Here is a 13,241-nt window from a genome sequence, read left to right as displayed (position 1 = left end):
TGATCATTTTGTATGCCTCTATTAAGTCTGCTCTGAACCTTCTTTTCTCCAACGAAAACAACCTCTAGTCCATCAGCCTTTCCTCATAAGATGTTCCCTCCATACCAGGCAACATCCTGGTAAATCTCCTCTGCACCCGCTCCAAAGCCTCCACGTCCTTCCTATAATGCGGTGACCAGAACTGTACGCAATACTCCAAATGCGGCCGTACCATAGTTCTGTACAGCTGCAACATGACCTCCCGACTCCGGAACTCAATCCCTCTACCAATAAAGGCCAACACTCCATAGGCCTTCTTCACAACCCTATCAACCTGGGTGGCAACTTTCAGGGATCTATGTACATGGACACCTAGATCCCTCTGCTCATCCACACTTACAAGAACTTTGCCATTAGCCAAATATTCCGCATTCCTGTTATTCCTTCCAAAGTGAATCACCTCACACTTCTCTACATTAAACTCCATTTGCCACCTCTCAACCCAGCTCTGCAGCTTATCTATATCCCTCTGTAACCTGCTACATCCTTCCACACTATCGACAACACCACCGACTTTAGTATCGTCTGCAAATTAACTCACCCACCCTCCTGCGCCTTCCTCGAGGTCATTGATAAAAATGACAAACAGCAACGGCCCCAGAACAGATCCTTGTGGTACTCCACTTGTGACTGAACTCCATTCTGAACATTTCCCATCAACCATCACCCTCTGTCTTCTTTCAGCTAGCCAATTTCTGATCCACATCTCTAAATCACCCTCAATCCCTAGTCTCTGTATTTTATGCAATAGCCTACCGTGGGGAACCTTATCAAACGCTTTGCTGAAATCCATATACACCACATCAACTGCTCTATCCTCGTCTACCTGTTCAGTCACCTTCTCAAAGAACTCGATAAGGTGTGTGAGGCATGACCTACCCTTCACAAAGCCATGCTGGCTATCCCTGATCATATTATTCCTATCTAGGTGATTATAAATCTTGTCTCTTATAATCCCCTCCAAGACTTTACCCACTGCAGACGTGAGGCACACCAGTCTATAGTTGCCGGGGTTGTCTCTGCTCCCCTTTTTGAACAAAGGGACCACATTTGCTATCCTCCAGTCCTCTGGCACTATTCCTGTAGCCAATGATGACATAAAAATCAAAGCCAAAGGTCCAGCAATTTCTTCCCTGGCCTCCCAGAGAATCCTTGGATAAATCCCATCAGGCCCCGGGGACTTATCTATTTACAGCCTGTCCAGAATTGCCAACACCTCTTCTCTAAGTACCTCAATGCCATCTATTCTAATAGCCTGGGTCTCAGCATTCTCCTCCACAACATTATCTTTTTCCTGAGTGAATACTGACGAAAAATATTCATTTAGTATCTCGCCTATCTCTTCAGACTCCACACACAACTTCCCATCCATGTCCTTGACTGGTCCTACTCTTTCCCTAGTCATTCGCTTATTCCTGACATACCGACAGAAAGCTTTTTAGGTTTCCTTGATCCTACCTGCCAAATACTTCTCATGTCCCCTCCTTGCTCGTCTTAGCTCTCTCTTTAGATCATTCCTCGCTACCTTGTAACTATCCACCGCCCCAACTGAAACTTCACACCTCATCTTCACATAGGCCTCCTTCTTCCTCTTAACAAGAGATTCCAATTCTTTGGTAAACCACGGTTCCCTCGCTCGACGCCTTCCTCCCTGCCTGACCGGTACGTACTTATCCAGAACACGCAGTAGCTGTTCCTTGAACAAGCTCCACTTATCCAGTGTGCCCAGCATTTGCAGCCTACTTCTCCAACCTAACCCCCCCCCCCCCTAAGTCGTGACTAAATGCATCATAATTGCCCTTCCCCAGCTATAACTCTTGCCCTGCGGTGTATACTTATCCCTTTCCATCATTAACGTAAACGTCACCGAATTATGGTCACTGTCCCCAAAGTGCTCTCCTACCTCCAAATCCAACACCTGGCCTGGTTCATTACCCAAAACCAAATCCAATGTGGCCTCGCCTCTTGTTGGCCTGTCAACAAACTGTGTCAGGAAACCCTCCTGCACACACTGTACAAAAAACGACCCATCTAATGTACTCGAACTATATCTTTTCCAGTCAATATTTGGTAAGTTAAAGTCTCCCATAATAACTACCCTGTTACTTTCGCTCTTATCCAGGATCATCCTCGCCATCCTTTCCTCTACATCCCTAGAACTATTTGGAGGCCTATAGAAGACTCCCAACAGTGTGACCTCTCCTTTCCTGTTTCTAACTTCAGCCCATACTACCTCGGAAGATGAGTCCCCATCTAGCATCCTCTCCGCCAGCGTAATACTGCTCTTGACTAACAATGCCACCCCTCCCCCTCTTTTGCCTCCTTCTCGGAGCTTACTAAAACACCTAAACCCCGGAACCTGCAACATCCATTCCTGTCCCTGCTCTATCCATGTCTCCGAAATGGTCACAACATCGAAGTCCCAGGTACCAACCCATGCTGCCAGTTCCCCTACCTTATTTCGTATACTCCTGGCATTGAAGTAGACACACTTCAAACCACCTACCTGAACACCGGCCCCCTCCTGCGACGTCATAGACAGAGACAGGGAGACACACAGAGACACAGACTGAGACACAGACGGAGACACAGACACTGACAGAGACACAGACAGACACAGAGACACAGAGACACAGACAGAGACACAGACACAGGCAGAGGCACAGACAGATACACAGACAGAGACACAGGCACAGACAAAATACAGACAGAGGCACAGACAGAGACACAAACAGACAGAAACGCAGACAGACTCACAGACTCAGACAGATACAGAGACATAGAGTCACAAACACAGACAGAGTCACAGACAGATACACAGGCTGAGACACAGACAGAGACAGGAACACAGGCAGACACAGAGACACAGACACCAACACAGACACCGACACAGTCACCGACACAGACACAGACACAGACAGAGGCACAGACCCAAACAGATACAGAGACATAGAGTCACAAACACAGACAGAGTCACAGGAAGATACACAGGCTGAGACAGACACAGACAGAGACACAGACGGAAACACAGACAAAGACACTGATAGACACACAGACAGAGACAAACAGACAGAAACACAGACAGAGAGACAAACAGAGGCACAGACAGTGACAGAGGCAGATACACAGACAGAGACACAGACGGAGTCACAGATACAGACAGAGACAGGGACATAGACAGGGACACAGACAGAGACAGAGACATAGACACAGACAGAGACAGGAACACAGGCAGACACAGAGACACAGACACCAACACAGTCACCGACACAGACACAGACACAGACAGAGGCACAGACCCAAACAGATACAGAGACATAGAGTCACAAACACAGACAGAGTCACAGGCAGATACGCAGGCTGAGACAGACACAGACAGAGACACAGACGGAGACACAGACAAAGACACTGATAGACACACAGACAGAGACAAACAGACAGAGACACAGACAGAGAAACAGACAGAAACACAGACAGAAACACAGACAGAGAGAGAATTGGACAGACACAGGCAGAGACACAGACAGATATTTACCATTCTGCATTACCAGGAGAGACTGTCGGTGGGTGGGTGTGACTCCCCCATGGCCGATCAGCTGGGTCAGTGTGACTCCCCCCTGGCCGATCAGCTGGGTCAGTGTGACTCCCCCATGGCCGATCAGCTGGGTCAGTGTGACTCCCCCATGGCCGATCAGCTGGGTCAGCTTGACTCCCCCATGACCGATCAGCTGGGTCAGTGTGACACCCCCCATGGCCGATCAGTTGGGTCAGTGTGACTCCCCCATGGCCGATCAGCTGGATGTGTGCCCCCCATTGCCGATCAGCTGTTTGTGTGCCTCCGCCATGGCCGATCAGCTGTATGTGTGTGACTCCCACAATGCCGATCAGCTGGGTGAGTGCCTCACACTTAATCACAGTATGTGCAGCAGAAAGGTGTCCCAGACAGAAACACAGACAGAGACAGAGACACAGACAGAGACACAAACAGGGACAGGGACACAGACAGAGACACAAACAGAGACAGAGACACAGACAGAGACACAGTCACAGGCAGAGACACAGACAGATACACAGACAGAGACACAGACGGGGACACAGGCACTGACAGAGACACAGACAGAGACAGAGACACAGACAGAGACACAGAAACAGGCAGAGACACAGACAGATACACAGACAGAGACACAGACGGGGACACAGACACTGACAGAGACACAGACAGACACAGAGACACAGACAGAGATACAGACATAGACACAGACAGAGACCCAGACACAGACAGAAACACAGACAGACTCACAGACCCAGACAGATACAGAGACATAGAGCCACAAACACAGACAGAGTCACAGACCCAGACAGATACAGAGACATAGAGTCACAAACACAGACAGAGTCACAGACAGATACACAGGCTGAGACAGACACAGACAGAGACAGGAACACAGGCAGACACAGAGACACAGACACCAACACAGTCACAGACACAGACACAGACAGAGGCACAGACAGAGACACAGACGGAGTCACTGACACAGACAGAGACATAGACAGAGACACAGACACAGACAGGGACACAGGCAAAGATTTAGCATTCTGCATTACCAGGCGAGACAGTCGGTGGGTGGGTGTGACTCCCCCATGGCCGATCAGCTGGGTCTGTGTGACTCCCCCATGGCCGATCAGCTGGGTCTGTGTGACTCCCCCATGGCCGATCAGCTGGGTCAGTGTGACGCCCCCATAGCCGATCAGCTGGGTCAGTGTGACTCCCCCATGGCCGATCAGCTGGGTCAGTGTGACTCCCCCATGGCCGATCAGCTGTGTCAGTGTGACTCCCCCTTGGCCGATCAGCTGTGTCAGTGTGACTCCCCCTTGGCCGATCAGCTGGGTCAGTGTGACTCTCCCATGGCAGATCAGCTGGGTCAGTGAGACTCCCCCATGGCCGATCAGCTGTGTCAGTGTGACTCCCCCATGGCCGATCAGCTGGGTCAGTGTGACTCCCATATGGTCGATCAGCTGGGTCTGTGTGACTCCACACATGGCCGATCAGTTGGGTCAGTGTGACTCCCCCATGGCCGAACAGGTGTGTGTGTGCATCCCCCCATTGCCGATCAGCTGGGTGTGTGCTTCCCCGCATTGCCGATCAGCTGGGTCTGTCCTTCCCCCCATTGCCGATCAGCTGGGAGTGTGCTTCCCCCCATTGCCGATCAGCTGGTTCTGTCTTTCCCCCCATTGCCAATCAGCTGGGTCTGTCCTTCCCCCCATTGCCGATCAGCTGGGTCTGTCCTTCCCCCCATTGCCGATCAGCTGGGTGTGTGCTTCCCCCCATTGCCGATCAGCTGGGTCTGTCGTTCCCCCCATTGCCGATCAGCTGGGTGTGTGCTTCCCCCCATTGCCGATCAGCTGGGTCTGTCCTTCCCCCCATTACCGATCAGCTGGGTGTGTGCTTCCCCCCATTGCCGATCAGCTGGGAGTGTCCTTCCCCGCATTGCCGATCAGCTGGGTGTGTGTTTCCCTACATTGCCGATCAGCTGGGTGTGTGCTTCCCTACATTGCCGATCAGCTGGGAGTGTCCTTCCCCGCATTGCCGATCAGCTGGGTGTGTGTTTCCCTGCATTGCCGATCAGCTGGGAGTGTCCTTCCCCGCATTGCCGATCAGCTGGGTGTGTGTTTCCCTACATTGCCGATCAGCTGGGTGTGTGTTTCCCTACATTGCCGATCAGCTGGGTGTGTGTTTCCCTACATTGCCGATCAGCTGGGTGTGTGTTTCCCTACATTGCCGATCAGCTGGGTGTGTCCTTCCCCGCATTGCCGATCAGCTGGGTGTGTGCTTCCCCACATTGCCGATCAGCTGGGTGTGTGCTTCCCCCCATTGCCGATCAGCTGGGTGTATGCTTCCCCCCATTGCCGATCAGCTGGTTCTGTCCTTCCCCGCATTGCCGATCAGCTGGGTGTGTCCTTCCCCCCATTGCCAATCAGCTGGGTGTGTGCTTCCCCCCATTGCCGATCAGCTGGTTCTGTCCTTCCCCCCATTGCCGATCAGCTGGGTCTGTCCTTCCCCCCATTGCCGATCAGCTGGGAGTGTGCTTCCCCCCATTGCCGATCAGCTGGTTCTGTCCTTCCTCGCATTGCCGATCAGCTGGGTGTGTGCTTCCCCCCATTGCCGATCAGCTGGGTGTGTGCTTCCCCGCATTGCCGATCAGCTGGGTGTGTGCTTCGCCCCATTGCCGATCAGCTGGGTGTGTGCTTCCCCCCCATTGCCGATCGGCTGGTTCTGTCCTTCCCCCCATTGCCGATCAGCTGGGAGTGTGCTTCCCCCCATTGCCGATCAGCTGGGTGTGTCCTTCCCCCCATTGCCGATCAGCTGGGTGTGTCCTTCCCCGCATTGCCGATCAGCTGGGTGTGTGTTTCCCTACATTGCCGATCAGCTGGGTGTGTGCTTCCCTACATTGCCGATCAGCTGGGAGTGTCCTTCCCCGCATTGCCGATCAGCTGGGTGTGTGTTTCCCTGCATTGCCGATCAGCTGGGAGTGTCCTTCCCCGCATTGCCGATCAGCTGGGTGTGTGTTTCCCTACATTGCCGATCAGCTGGGTGTGTGTTTCCCTACATTGCCGATCAGCTGGGTGTGTGTTTCCCTACATTGCCGATCAGCTGGGTGTGTGTTTCCCTACATTGCCGATCAGCTGGGTGTGTCCTTCCCCGCATTGCCGATCAGCTGGGTGTGTGCTTCCCCACATTGCCGATCAGCTGGGTGTGTGCTTCCCCCCATTGCCGATCAGCTGGGTGTGTGCTTCCCCCCATTGCCGATCAGCTGGTTCTGTCCTTCCCCGCATTGCCGATCAGCTGGGTGTGTCCTTCCCCCCATTGCCAATCAGCTGGGTGTGTGCTTCCCCCCATTGCCGATCAGCTGGTTCTGTCCTTCCCCCCATTGCCGATCAGCTGGGTCTGTCCTTCCCCCCATTGCCGATCAGCTGGGAGTGTGCTTCCCCCCATTGCCGATCAGCTGGTTCTGTCCTTCCCCGCATTGCCGATCAGCTGGGTGTGTGCTTCCCCCCATTGCCGATCAGCTGGGTGTGTGCTTCCCCGCATTGCCGATCAGCTGGGAGTGTGCTTCGCCCCATTGCCGATCAGCTGGGTGTGTGCTTCCCCCCCATTGCCGATCGGCTGGTTCTGTCCTTCCCCCCATTGCCGATCAGCTGGGAGTGTGCTTCCCCCCATTGCCGATCAGCTGGGTGTGTCCTTCCCCCCATTGCCGATCAGCTGGGTGTGTCCTTCCCCCCATTGCCGATCAGCTGGGTCTGTCCTTCCCCCCCATTGCCGATCAGCTGGGAGTGTGCTTCCCCCCATTGCCGATCAGCTGGGTGTGTCCTTCGCCCCATTGCCGATCAGCTGGGTGTGTGCTTCCCCCCATTGCCGATCAGCTGGGTCTGTCCTTCCCCCCATTGCCGATCAGCTGGGAGTGTGCTTCCCCCCATTGCCGATCAGCTGGGTGTGTCCTTCCCCCCATTGCCGATCAGCTGGGTGTGTCCTGGTGTCCCCCCCGCCAGAGGCCGCTGTCCCCCCCCCCCGCCGCCAGAGGCCGCTGTCCCCCCCACCGCCAGAGGCCGCTGTCCCCCCCACCGCCAGAGGCCGCTGACCCCCCACCACCAGAGGCCGCTGTCCCCCCGCCGCCAGAGGCCGCTATCCCCCCCCCCGCCGCCAGAGGCCGCTGTCCCCCCCACCGCCAGAGGCCGCTGTCCCCCCCCCCCCGCCGCCAGAGGCCGCTGTCCCCCCGCCGCCAGAGGCCGCTGACCGCCCCCGCCAGAGGCCGCTGTCCCGCTGCCGCCAGAGGCCGCTGTCCCGCTGCCGCCAGAGGCCGCTGACCCTCCAAGGAAAGGGGAATGGGTGTTTGAGAACCGAGAGTGAAGCCGGAGTCAGGAGGCGGAGGCGAACTTGTCGTATGAGGAACGGTTGAGGACTCTGGGTCTTATGGCAGTAATAATGCTTCAGACAATGGAGGCTTCACACAGAGCTGTCCGTGCGGATGTGCGGGAGAGTCACTATCCCAGCAGGCAGTGCGCGGGCCACCCACTGACTGACATCGTCTCCTCTGGCAACACAAGATGGCTGAGGGAAACTCCCCTGGCAACACAAGATGGCCGCCGGGAGTCTCCCCTGGCTACACAAGATGGCTGCCGGAAGACACACCTGCCAACACAAGATGGCCACCGAGAGTCTCCCCTGGCAACACAAGATGGCTGCCGGGCGTCCCCCTGGCAACAGAATATGGCTGCCGGGTGTCTCCCCTGGCAACAGAAGATGGCTGCCGCGAGACTCCCCTGCCAACACAAGAGGGGGCAACAGAAAGCTACTAAAAAAGCTATAAAGAAAAATAAGATAGATTATGAGAGTAAACTTGCTCAGAATATTAAAACAGATAGTAAAAGTTTTTACAAATACATAAAACAAAAAAGAGTGGCGAAGGTAAATATTGGTCCTTTAGAGGATGAGAAGGGAGATTTAATAATAGGAGATGAGGAAATGGCTGAGGAACTGAACAGGTTTTTTGGGTCGGTCTTCACAGTGGAAGACACAAATAACATGGCAGTGACTGATGGAAAGGAGGCTATGACAGGTGAGGACCTTGAGAGGATTGTTATCACCAAGGAGGTAGTGATGGGCAAGCTAATGGGGCTAAAGGTAGACAAGTCTCCTGGCCCTGATGGAATGCATCCCAGAGTGCTGAAAGAGATGGCTAGGGAAATTGAAAATGCACGAGTGATAATTTACCAAAATTCTCTAGACTCTGGGGTGGTCCCGGCGGATTGGAAATTAGCAAACGTGACACCACTGTTTAAAAAAGGAGGTAGGCAGAAAGCGGGTAATTATAGGCCAGTGAGCTTAACTTCGGTAGTAGGGAAGATGCTGGAATCTATCATCAAGGAAGAAATAGCGAGGCATCTGGATGGAAATTGTCCCATTGGGCAGATGCAGCATGGGTTCATAAAGGGCAGGTCGTGCCCAACTAATTTAGTGGAATTTTTGAGGACATGACCAGTGCGGTAGATAACGGGGAGCCAATGGATGTGGTATATCTGGATTTCCAGAAAGCTTTTGACAAGGTGCCACACAAAAGGTTGTTGCATAAGATAAAGATGCATGGCATTAAGGGGAAAGTAGTAGCATGGATAGGGGATTGGTTAATTAATAGAAAGCAAAGAGTGGGGATTCATGGGTGTTTCTCTGGTTGGCAATCAGTAGCTAGTGGTGTCCCTCAGGGATCAGTGTTGGGCCCACAGCTGTTCACAATTTACATAGATGATTTGGAGTTGGGGACAAAGGGCAATGTGTCCAAGTTTGCAGACGACACTAAGATAAGTGGTAAAGCAAAAAGTGCAGAGGACATTGGAAGTCTGCAGAGGGATTTGGACAGGCTAAGTGAATGGGCTAGGGTCTGGCAGATGGAATACAATGTTGACAAATGTGAGGTTACCCATTTTGGTAGGAATAACAGCAAAAGGGATGATTATTTAAATGATCAAATATTAAAACATGCTGCTGTGCAGAGAGACCTGGGTGTGCTCGTGCATGAGTCGCAAAAGGTTGGTTGACAGGTGCAACAGGTGATTAAGAAGGCAAATAGAATTGTGTCCTTCATTGCTAGAGGGATGGAGTTTAAGACTAGGGAGGTTATGCTGCAATTGTATAAGGTGTTAGTGAGGCCACACCTGGAGTATTGTGTTCAGTTTTGGTCTCCTTACTTGAGAAAGGACGTACTGGCACTGGAGGGTGTGCAGAGGAGATTCACTAGGTTAATCCCAGAGCTGAAGGGGTTGGATTACGAGGAGAGGTTGAGTAGACTGGGACTGTACTCGTTGGAATTTAGAAGGATGAGGGGGGACCTTATAGAAACATATAAGATTATGAAGGGAATAGATAGGATAGATGCGGGCAGGTTGTTTCCACTGGCGGGTGAAAGCAGAACTAGGGGGGCATAGCCTCAAAATAAGGGGAAGTAGATAGAGGACAGAGTTTAGGAGGAACTTCTTCACCCAAAGGGTTGCGAATCTATGGAATTCCTTGCCCAGTGAAGCAGTAGAGGCTAATTCATTAAATGTTTTTAAGATAAAGATAGATAGTTTTTTGAAGAATAAAGGGATTCAGGTTTATGGTGTTCGGGCCGGAAAGTGGAGCTGAGTCCACAAAAGATCAGCCATGATCTCATTGAAGGGTGGAGCAGGCTTGAGGGGCCAGATGGCCTCCTCCTGCTCCTAGTTCTTATGTTCTTATGTTCTTATGGCGTCAACCAAAGATGGTTGACGCCAGCACGCAGGGCATGCTGGGATGGGTGTGGCACAGTCGCAGTGGCGGCATCTGCTGTCCATTGGCCCCATTGGGTCGTCGGGATTGTTGTGTCCCAATGGACACCACAGCACTGCCCCTCCGCCCACCCCGGATATCACCCACCCCCGATATCACACCCGCCCCGATATCACTCCACCACGGATATCACACCCGCCCCGATATCACCCCTCCCCGTTATCACCCCCACACCAATATCACTCCCACCCCGATATCACCCCCTCCCCGATATCACCCCCTCCCCGATATCACCCCTCCCCGTTATCACCCCCACACCAATATCACTCCCACCCCGATATCACCCCCTCCCCGATATCACCCCCTCCCCGATATCACCCCCTCCCCGATATCACCCCTCCCCGTTATCACCCCCACACCAATATCACTCCCACCCCGATATCACCCCCTCCCCGATATCACCCCCTCCCCGATATCACTCCCACCCCGATATCACCCCCTCTCCGATATCACCCCCTCCCCGATATCACCCCCTCCCCGATATCACCCCCTCCCCGATATCACCCCCTCACCGATATCAGCCCGTCCCAGGTATCACCCCCTCCCAGATATCATTCCCTCCCCGATATCACCCTCTCACCGATATCAGCCCGTCCCAGATATCACCCCCTCCCAGATATCACCCCTTCCCCGATCTCACTCCCTCCCCGATGTCACCCCATCCCCGATATCAGCCCGTCCCAGATATCACCACCTCCCAGATATCACCCCCTCCCCGATATAAGCCCATCCCAGATATCACACCCTCCCCGATATCACCCATTCCCCGATATCACCCCCTCCCCGATATCACCCCCTCACCGATATCAGCACGTCCCAGATATCACCCCCTCCCCGATATCACCCATTCCCCGATACCACCCCCTCCCCCATATCACCCCTCACCGATATCAGCCCGTCCCAGATATCACCCCCTCCCAGATATCACCCCCTCCCCGATATCAGCCAGTCCCAGATATCACACCCTCCCCGATATCACCCATTCCCCGATATCACCCCCTCCCCGATATCACCCCCTCACCGATATCAGCCCGTCCCAGATATCACCCCCTCCCAGATATCACCCCCTCCCCGATATCAGCCAGTCCCAGATATCACACCCTCCCCGATATCACCCATTCCCCGATATCACTCCCTCCCCGATATCAGCCCGTCCCAGATATTACCCCCTCCCAGATATCACCCCCTCCCCGATATCACCCCCTCCCAGATATATCCCCCTCCCCGATATCACCCCATCCCCGATATAACCCCCTCCCCGATATCACCCCCTGCCAGATATCACACCCTTCCCGATATCACCCCCGCCACGATATCACCCCCACCCCGATATCACCCCCTCCCCGATATCACCCCCTCCCCGATATCACCCCCTACCCGATATCACTCCCCCACCGATATCACCCCCTCCCCGATATCACCCACTCCCCGATATCACCCCTCCTCCCCATATCACCCCCTCCTCCCGATATCACTCCCTCCCCGATATCACCCCTCTCCCCAATACCACTCCCTCCCGATATCACTCCATCCTCAATATCACCCCCACCCCGATATCAACCCAACCCCGATATCATCCCCTCCCCGTTATCACCCCCTCCCTGATATCACCCCCACCCCGATATGACCCCCTCCCCGATATCACCCCCTCCCCGATGTCATCCCCTCACCGATATCAGCCCGTCCCAGATATCACCCCCTCCCAGATATCACCCCCTCCCCGATATCAGCCAGTCCCAGATATCACACCCTCCCCGATATCACCCATTCCCCGATATCACCCCCTCCCCGATATCACCCCCTCACCGATATCAGCCCGTCCCAGATATCACCCCCTCCCAGATATCACCCCCTCCCCGATATCAGCCAGTCCCAGATATCACACCCTCCCCGATATCACCCATTCCCCGATATCACTCCCTCCCCGATATCAGCCCGTCCCAGATATCACCCCCTCCCAGATATCACCCCCTCCCCGATATCACCCCCTCCCAGATATATCCCCCTCCCCGATATCACCCCATCCCCGATATAACCCCCTCCCCGATATCACCCCTGCCAGATATCACACCCTTCCCGATATCACCCCCGCCACGATATCACCCCCACCCCGATATCTCCCCCTCCCCGATATCACCCCCTCCCCGATATCACCCCCTACCCGATATCACTCCCCCACCGATATCACCCCCTCCCCGATATCACCCACTCCCCGATATCACCCCTCCTCCCGATATCACCCCCTCCTCCCGATATCACCCCCTCCCCGATATCACCCCTCTCCCCAATACCACTCCCTCCCGATATCACTCCATCCTCAATATCACCCCCACCCCGATATCAACCCAACCCCGATATCATCCCCTCCCCGTTATCACCCCCTCCCTGATATCACCCCCACCCCGATATGACCCCCTCCCCGATATCACCCCCTCCCCGATGTCATCCCCTCCCCGATATCACCACCACCCCGATATCACCCCCACCCCGATATCGCCCCCTCCCCGATATCACCCCCTCCCCGATATCACCCCCTTCCCGATAACACTCCCCCACCGATATCACCCCATCCCCGATATCACCCACTCCCCGTTATCACACCCTCCCCGATATCACCCCCTCCTCCCGATATCACCCCCTCCCCGATATCACCCCCTCCCCAATATCCCCCCCTCCCCAATATCACCCCCACCCTGATATCACCCCCTCCCCGATATCACCCCCACCCCGATATCACCCCCTTCCTCGATTATCCCCCTCCCCGATATCACCCCCTCCCCGATATCACCCCCTCCCCAGTACTACTCCCTCCCCGATATCTCCCCCTCCTCAATATCACCCG

The sequence above is a fragment of the Scyliorhinus torazame genome, unplaced genomic scaffold (genome assembly GCF_047496885.1).
Source record: "Scyliorhinus torazame isolate Kashiwa2021f unplaced genomic scaffold, sScyTor2.1 scaffold_39, whole genome shotgun sequence".
In the NCBI taxonomy this organism is placed as follows: Eukaryota; Metazoa; Chordata; class Chondrichthyes; order Carcharhiniformes; family Scyliorhinidae; genus Scyliorhinus; species Scyliorhinus torazame.
This window is presented reverse-complemented; position numbering follows the sequence as displayed.